The sequence below is a fragment of the Chironomus tepperi genome, unplaced genomic scaffold (genome assembly GCF_022539635.2).
Source record: "Chironomus tepperi strain 1889 unplaced genomic scaffold, CSIRO-AGI_Ctep_v1 contig_449, whole genome shotgun sequence".
Taxonomy (NCBI): domain Eukaryota; kingdom Metazoa; phylum Arthropoda; class Insecta; order Diptera; family Chironomidae; genus Chironomus; species Chironomus tepperi.
In genome coordinates, this window is record NW_027226571.1 from 68,864 (window position 1) to 76,677 (window position 7,814).

Genomic DNA, 7,814 nt, shown 5'->3' on the forward strand with positions numbered 1-7,814 from the left:
GGAAGGTTTTTTTTTGTTTCTGTTGTGCACATTTCCATCATCATTGTCGTCAGTAAAGCATCATGAGTGATGGAAGTAGAAAACACGAACAAAGTTGATGCAACTTTTTTTTGTGTTGCTGTTTTTTTCACCTCTCACTCTCATGTGTCTTTGTCATTCGAGCTTAAAATGCTTTTCATGTACAATTTTTCATCTCTTTTTTTTGTTCTTATTCTCTTTTACCATTTCTGCCTGTGGTTGATGATTGCCATTTTTTATAGAATCTATTGATGTTGAATATTCACAAATAGATTTTTATATTTCTTAGTATACATGTGTGTGGATTATGAAATCAGCTTAGGGATATGAATGTCTGACTTTGGCTGGATCAGTTGGATCTCTATACTCTACAACTGAGTGCTTATTTACTTCACTGGCAGTCCAGATCAATAGTGACTCGTGGCTTCTTTCAAATGTCGCCTGAATTTGTCCCTATTGCTGGATTCCGCTTGTTTATTATAATTACAAAATGCAATACTGTCTCTGTTCAACAGCAACTGAATGCGCTCCTGATAATGCGTTATTTGAAAATTTAATGGATGTACCTGTGCATACCAAACCACAGTGAAGACTGACTCGGAAAAGCTTAGCAAATTGAAAATTCTGTTAAAATAAGAAACGGGTGTCTTTGAACAGACCTCCATCTTCAGTACATGCAGGTTCTTATGAACATGGTGTATATCTCATCACAATTACATGGTTCTTAGACAGACCTACATCTAGTCATAGTAAAATTCGAAAATGGAAACTAAATGGATCCCCGAATGGGACTTCGAACACACGTCCTATGATTTCAGTTGCATGAGCACTGAGCACTGAGCTTACCACTGAGCTATCGGAGCTTATTCGACTTTATGACAAATCGCCATACATGCGATATAGAGCGATATACCATTAAATAAAGGCTATTTCAGGAATCAAATTCCAACAATGTTAGTGCTGATCAGTGCTGACAAGCAGTCACAATTATATAACATTCATATGAAACGTAAAGAAGTTATTTTTAAAAATAATTAATGCAAATAGGTAGGCATTCAAAATTTTTATTGACATTCAAAATAATTACGATAGTTCTAGTGCAAATATGATACTTAATAATTGTTCCTGTGTGGCTAAAATAAATACGAAATAATGCATTTTAAAACATTCAAACATGAACGAATGTCAAATTCGAATTTGATGTAATTAGATCAGTGGTGGGTAACCTATTTTATGCGCGGTACACCTTGGTGGTTAGCTTCGACTGTAGCTGTACACGGTATACTGTCCATGGCATTCCGACACTCAAGTGTATTGCGACACACAGGTTGCCCACCACTGAATTTAGATGACTAATTATCAAATATGTCAATAATTAGAGAAATATTAACAAATGCCTTCTCTCCACTTGCCGTAAAAGCAGTCATAAAAAGCTGAAAAAGGCATCTCATGTTTGGTGCAAAAAGCATCATTTTTGGATCTCCATGCATTCGATTAAGTGCCAATTTCTTCTTAATTGGACAATTTCTGTAATCTTTTAAGTATTTTCCAAATCCTTTCATGACAAGCTTCCATCCTGGTGTCGTTGGAACCTTTTCATTTTTTCCATTTTTACCAAATAATCCACACCAGTCAAAAATAGGCAATGAGTCTTTAAAGATGATTTTGTTGTCACTGTTCATTAGGTTCATTCGAATGTCCATCTACATTTTGATAGGAGGGTCAGTTAAATGTTGTAATTGATATCTATTGCCCCGTTACATGTGCAGCATTAGTCGCCTAACACCTATGCAAATTGGGTGCTTAGGCACATACAAAATAGCATGTTGCAAGACAGGAACGGCACAGTGTAAACATAGTGCACGAAATGTGCTTGAGCACCTTATTTGCATACGCGTTAGGTGACTGATGGTACACAGGCAAAGAGAGCAGTTTTAGGTACCATTAAATCATACACTTTGCCTGTTCGGATGCCGTTCACTTATTACGTAACGCTCTTGAAGGTCAAAAGGTCGATTTTTGGCGTTCCTGAGTGGACAACAATATTTTATAACTAGTCAATGTCCAGTTGATGACTAGTTCTAACGTATTGTTGTCCACTCAGGGTAACGTAAAAACTAAACGGCTTATGGAGCCCTAACATGTAGCAATCATGCTCTCGAGAGCTTGCTGTGCTCAAATACACTAGTTGAGCATGCTATCGAGTGTTCTAGACTCTTAGCTTGGTCTGCTCTTTGCTTTCTAGGACAAACTTACCATTAGCTTCGTTACAGGCTGAACAATATCGATATTAATTGTCAAGTAAATTCCATCAACCTCACATGATGTATTAGCAGCCACTAAACTATTATTACTATTGCATGATTCAATTGATTCAAATTTATAATCCTTTGCGCATTTAATATGAAATATTAAGGAAGAGATTACAAAAATTAAAATGAACAATTTCATGACTGGCATGAATCAAGGCAGAAGGGCAAAGAAATTGAGATTTTCGAAATGTGATTTTATTGGACATTAAAATCATTATTTATAATTTTTTTGTGAATTTTTTGATCTGCGGAAGTAAAAAATTAATTCGTTATAGTCACTTAGAGATTAAAATATCCAAAAATCCGTAGGCTTACTAAGTCTCATAAATTTCACCATAAAGTGAAATATTTGCAGTTTCTCTTTGTCCTTTATCGCCAAAAATATTCGCCAACAGTTGAAAATTAATCTTACTATTAGGTGCAAATAGCAACATCTTTGGATCTCCATGGGCGCGAATAAATGTGATGTTCTTTTTAATGGGACAGTTCATGTAGTCTTTGAAGTACTTTCCAAAACCTTTCATGACTATCTTCCAGCCAATTGATGTTGGAACTTTTCCATTTTTTCCAAATAATCCACACCAGTTTAAGTTTGGCCATGATTCTTTAAATATGAGTTTATTGTCAGTGGTCATAAATTCGATTTTAGCATCAATCTGAAATGTTATTAAGCATTTTAGTTATCTGTGCCTGATTATAGAAAGAGTAAATCCAATTGACGCTACTAGACATCTTGTTGAATACTTACAATAAATTTAGTAATTGGAACCTTAACATAAGCAGTTAATGTAGCATAAATTCCATCAATTTCACATTTTGTAATAGCCGTAATGTCTTCATTATCAGTTTTGCATGCTTTTATTGTTATAAATCTGTAACTTTTTGCACATTCCGTGGAAATTATTGCTAATGAACAAAATATCATCAGAGTTAAACGTTTCATAGCTGCAATACACAGACTAAAGTTTAAAAAGATAAAATATCTCAAATATAATCTAAAATTTCCTTCAATTTCAAGTAATTGGAGGTTGTTAGTAATTTTATTTCAGATTTTTGGGAACAGATTTGTAAATTATGTAACGCAAAATTACAATTTTCAGACCTCCAATGTAACACATTGTAACAAGATCATGAACTTACATTTATACTCCGTAAATCGTGTGACTGAAGTACCACGGCATGAAGTGTCCGATTGCTCTGAAACTTTGTCAGAATTAAGCCCATATTGTGTCCATTTGCGTCCATCAAAAAATATTTTCGTCCTACTTCCAGTTTTTGGATACAGCATGTTGAAGTTTTGGTGATTTATGCCGTCGTTCTTTAGGATTTAAAACGGCATCCCCTTTAGGATTTAAAACGGTTCAGCAATCGGTACCTCATGCCGTGGTACTTCAATCACACCGTAACTCATCCCTCCCTAAGCGTTACATAATTTCCGAACGCTCCCTTATTTGAATGTCATTATGTGAGCGAAATTCTTTTGTTAATAATCACTTAACCTTTTATAAGGTGATTAAAACTATTACTATAATTAGTTATAATGAGTAATTGGATCGCAAAAATTTAGATGGAGGAGGGATGGTCTGAATTTAGAAATTTTTTTTATTAAAAGCCTTAGTAAATTCAAGAATTATTCTCAAAAAGGAACTTAGTCATCTGATGTTCCCTGAACACGCCTCTGGTTAAGGTTCTGTGATGGATATATTTATTAAAATTCGTTAAAACTAACTGTCATAGATAGAACAGCCACTCTAATGTCTATGCGATGAAAAACTAAAAGCATCTGATGTAATTATGGCAATATTGTTTTATGGAATATTTAATTTAATAGTTTCAATAATAAATAATAATGGACCGTTCATCTTATGCGGTACGCAATATTGTCTTTCTAGACCCGCGTAGTTAATAAGTAGACTACAAAAGTTAATAAGGTTTTTAAATCTGACTTTTTAGATACACTTGACATTGCAAATTGAAAAGTGGAAGCCAGCAACAAAGTAAACATCACGATGAAATCACTGGAAGGTCATAGACCACAATTGATAAGTATAGCCAGCGAAATCAAGTAAGTAAATACAATAAAATAACAATAATTCATGAATCTGATCCTTCAAACATCACTAACTTCTACAATAAGCGAAATATCAAGTATTGCCTTTGGTCCATCAACACTTATGGAAGTAATAATACCTTTAAAATATCCCTTTCCATTTGGTACAAAAAGTAGCATTTTTGGATCAGCATGTATACGATTTAATGTGAGATTCTTCGACACAGGACAACTCATGTAGTCTTTCAAGTACTTTCCAAAACCCTTCATGAACACCTTCCAGCCAATTGATGTTGGAATTTTACCATTTTTACCAAACAATGCACACCACTCAAAAGTTGGAAGTGAATCTTTAAATACGACTTTGTTGTCGCTGTTCATCAATTCTATCTTAATATCAACCTGTATTGCAAAAGAATTGCTCGTTTTATATGTTAAACCAGCATAAAAGAAGTAAGATGCCTTACAATTACTTTCTTTAATGCAGCCTTATTGTGGATATTTATTGTCAAGAATGCTCCATCACTTACGCAATCTTTGATTTCAGCAACGTCATTATTGTCACTTTTACAAGATTTGATGGCAATAAATTTGCATGTCTTCACACAATCAGTATAGCTTATTATTGAAGAAATCAGAATAAATAGAAGTGAAAATTTCATTACTGCTTTATGCACGTCCAAAAGTCATACAATTCATGTAAAATGAAGTTGGCCTTTTGTTTTTTAAATTTGGGTAATTATCGGAAGTTGGGTAATACTTTTATTTATTTAATGAGGATTTATTAAAGTCAATGTAAAGAGAAATTTAATAAAAATTGTTGAATTTTCCTGCAATTGTAAGTCATTTTTACAATTGCATGGCACAAACGTGAAGGTATGATGCTAACGAATTAGACTGAATTCAACTTCAAATCGGAACCATTTCAATTAATCGAGAGAGTTTGGATATTCAAATGAGTTTTATACTTAACATCAAGTGTAACTTTTCATGAAATGTCATTTTTTTATGAATTGATGTGGATTACTTACATCCTGTCTCAATCGGCTTCAAGTGTGTCAATCGATTCAAAAGACCAAATTATTGATTAGTGCTATTCAAACATTTCGAATTGTAATCTATTTGAGATTAACACCAATGTTCAAATTGAACTCGGAATTTGTATCATCTCGAATCGACTTGACTCGAAATAAGCCAGCCTACTAGTTAAGTGCTTCTGCTGAGTAAAAAGGTTGGCGTTTGTCTTAAATTTGATGAGATGATTCTTCAGAATCTGTGTTTTTTCACAAGTTAAGATACTTCACTTGCTTGTTGAACGCGATCAAGACTTGAAATCAAGCTCTGGACGACGTTGTATAACGCAATGGATCAGAAACATAAAGTGAAGCAAGAAAATAGAAAAAATAGCTACAAGACTACCTTACGAATGTAATATTGACAGAATAGAACTAAATATATCACGTTATACCAATTGAAGATCGAAAAGTGAACTAAAATTTATTCGACATCCAGATTCAAAATATTATATTCATGATCATACTTCACAAATTGTTAATATGCATCATATTACTAATTATATGAATTTTCAAAAATGTATTTTTCCGGATGGTAACATTGTCATACAAGTAAATATAGAGCGTAAAAATTAATCAAACATAAGATTCAGCAATGACTGAAAAATTAAAAAAATCTTTATGTCCATTTTCACCAAAAACATCGACCAAACCCTTAAAATTCGCTCTTCCTGGAGGCGCAAAAAGAAGCATTTTTGGATCTGCAAAAATTTTGTTAAAGCTGACATTCCGCTTAATTGGACAATGAATGTAATTTTTAAAATATTTTCCAAATCCTTTCATGACAAGCTTCCATCCTGGCTTTGTTGGAATTTTGCCATTTTTATTGATTATTCCACACCAGTCAAACGTGTCTAGTGCAAGTGTTTGGATGATTTTGTTGTCTTTCATGACTCCAATGCTGAGGTTCATCTAAAAGGTTTGGGATAATATGGATTATCAAGTTGCTCAGTGATTGTTGGGACTTCCTTTCAAGCAGAACTCGAGTTGACTCAAGTTGACTTTTCAGTACAAAATCCAAGTCGTCTTCAAGCTCTGCTTTTAAGCCTTAAACCTCACAAAACTCACCAAAGCCTTCGTTATTGGAACTTTAACATCAGCATCCACAGTAAAGTACATTTCATCAACTTCACATTTTTTAATGGACACGACGACATCGTCCGTCTTACATACTTCAAGTTTTATAAATCTATAGTTTTTAGCACAATCAATTATGACTATAAATACGTGGAAAATTGGAAATAAAATAAAAATTATAAAAATTAAAAAATTCATGTCTGACTTCAAGCAGTTCAAAAATTGAACAAAATTATAAATAGGTCAGTAGTTGAAACAAAAGTTTTACAAGATAAAATTACTTAATTTCGCTTGTAGCTAAGTTATTATTTGTTTGTAGACGTTAACTCTACGTATGTCACTTAAATTATTAAAAATGTTGTAAAATGTTGATTATTTTAGACTGATTATTGACAAATTGGTGTTTACAAAAACTTTTAGAATTAGCTAAAATTCTGTAATTCTGTTTTCGCTTCAAATTTCTAAAAAATTGTAGAAATTAAGTATTTAGGGCTTTGTTCTATTTCCTGGAAATAGTTTGAAGCATAACCAGGGAGTAGGGGGAGAGAGGAAGGGAAAGGGTAGGGGTTGAAATTTTCTTACATGCAAGGCGTAGAGCAAGGGCTTGAGAAACCTTAACGAATTAATATATTAAAAGAGGCTGAATGCAACTCCTTAATACGTCCCTGCCCCTAAATCATCGACGTAAAAGACTGTTTTCAAGAAATTTGACATCAAGAAAATCAGCTTTGCAGGATCATACTACACATGATGATGACATAGCCCGTGCTTTATATTTTAAATGTATTCCTCCCTAGCAGGCAAAGAGCATTCTCTCGAGAGCTTGCTCACCTTAAATACACTAGATTTGCATGTTCATGAGCGTTAATCTGATTTGACTTTACTCTTTCCTGCTAGGGTATCATGACTGTTATATGTTGTCAATACCAGAAGTCTGGTTAAACTCTTAAGACTTCATTATGTATCATGATGTGTCGTTTTTAACTATCTATCCTCGCTAACCGTAAAGATCAATTGTAATCCATGTCCTCCCTCAGATTCCACCTGAAACTGGCTCTATCGCTTGATTTTGCTTGCCATTTTTCAATACCAATTGCAATACTTTCCCTATCCACAATTTCTTACCATGAATTCTATGGACAGCCTTATGATGTGCCTTTAAAGTAGCCTTAATCATCTTTAAATCTTCAATTTCACTTGACTCTTTGATAATTCAACAAAAAAATTTCATTCATGCAGGCTCCATTAACAATTCATTCACCGAAAATGCCATCAGCAATGAAC

General features: G+C 33.5%; 1 long non-coding RNA gene across 1 annotated transcript; it reads right to left on the reverse strand.

Annotated features, from left to right (window-relative positions):
- Positions 1–1,066: 1,066 nt before the first annotated feature.
- On the reverse strand, positions 1,067–2,411 carry LOC139098639 (uncharacterized). Its single transcript, XR_011545216.1, has 2 exons — positions 2,275–2,411; positions 1,067–1,721 (listed from the first exon to the last, which is right to left on the reverse strand). It is a non-coding gene; the product is annotated as an uncharacterized lncRNA (long non-coding RNA).
- Between the last annotated feature and the right edge of the window lie 5,403 nt (positions 2,412–7,814).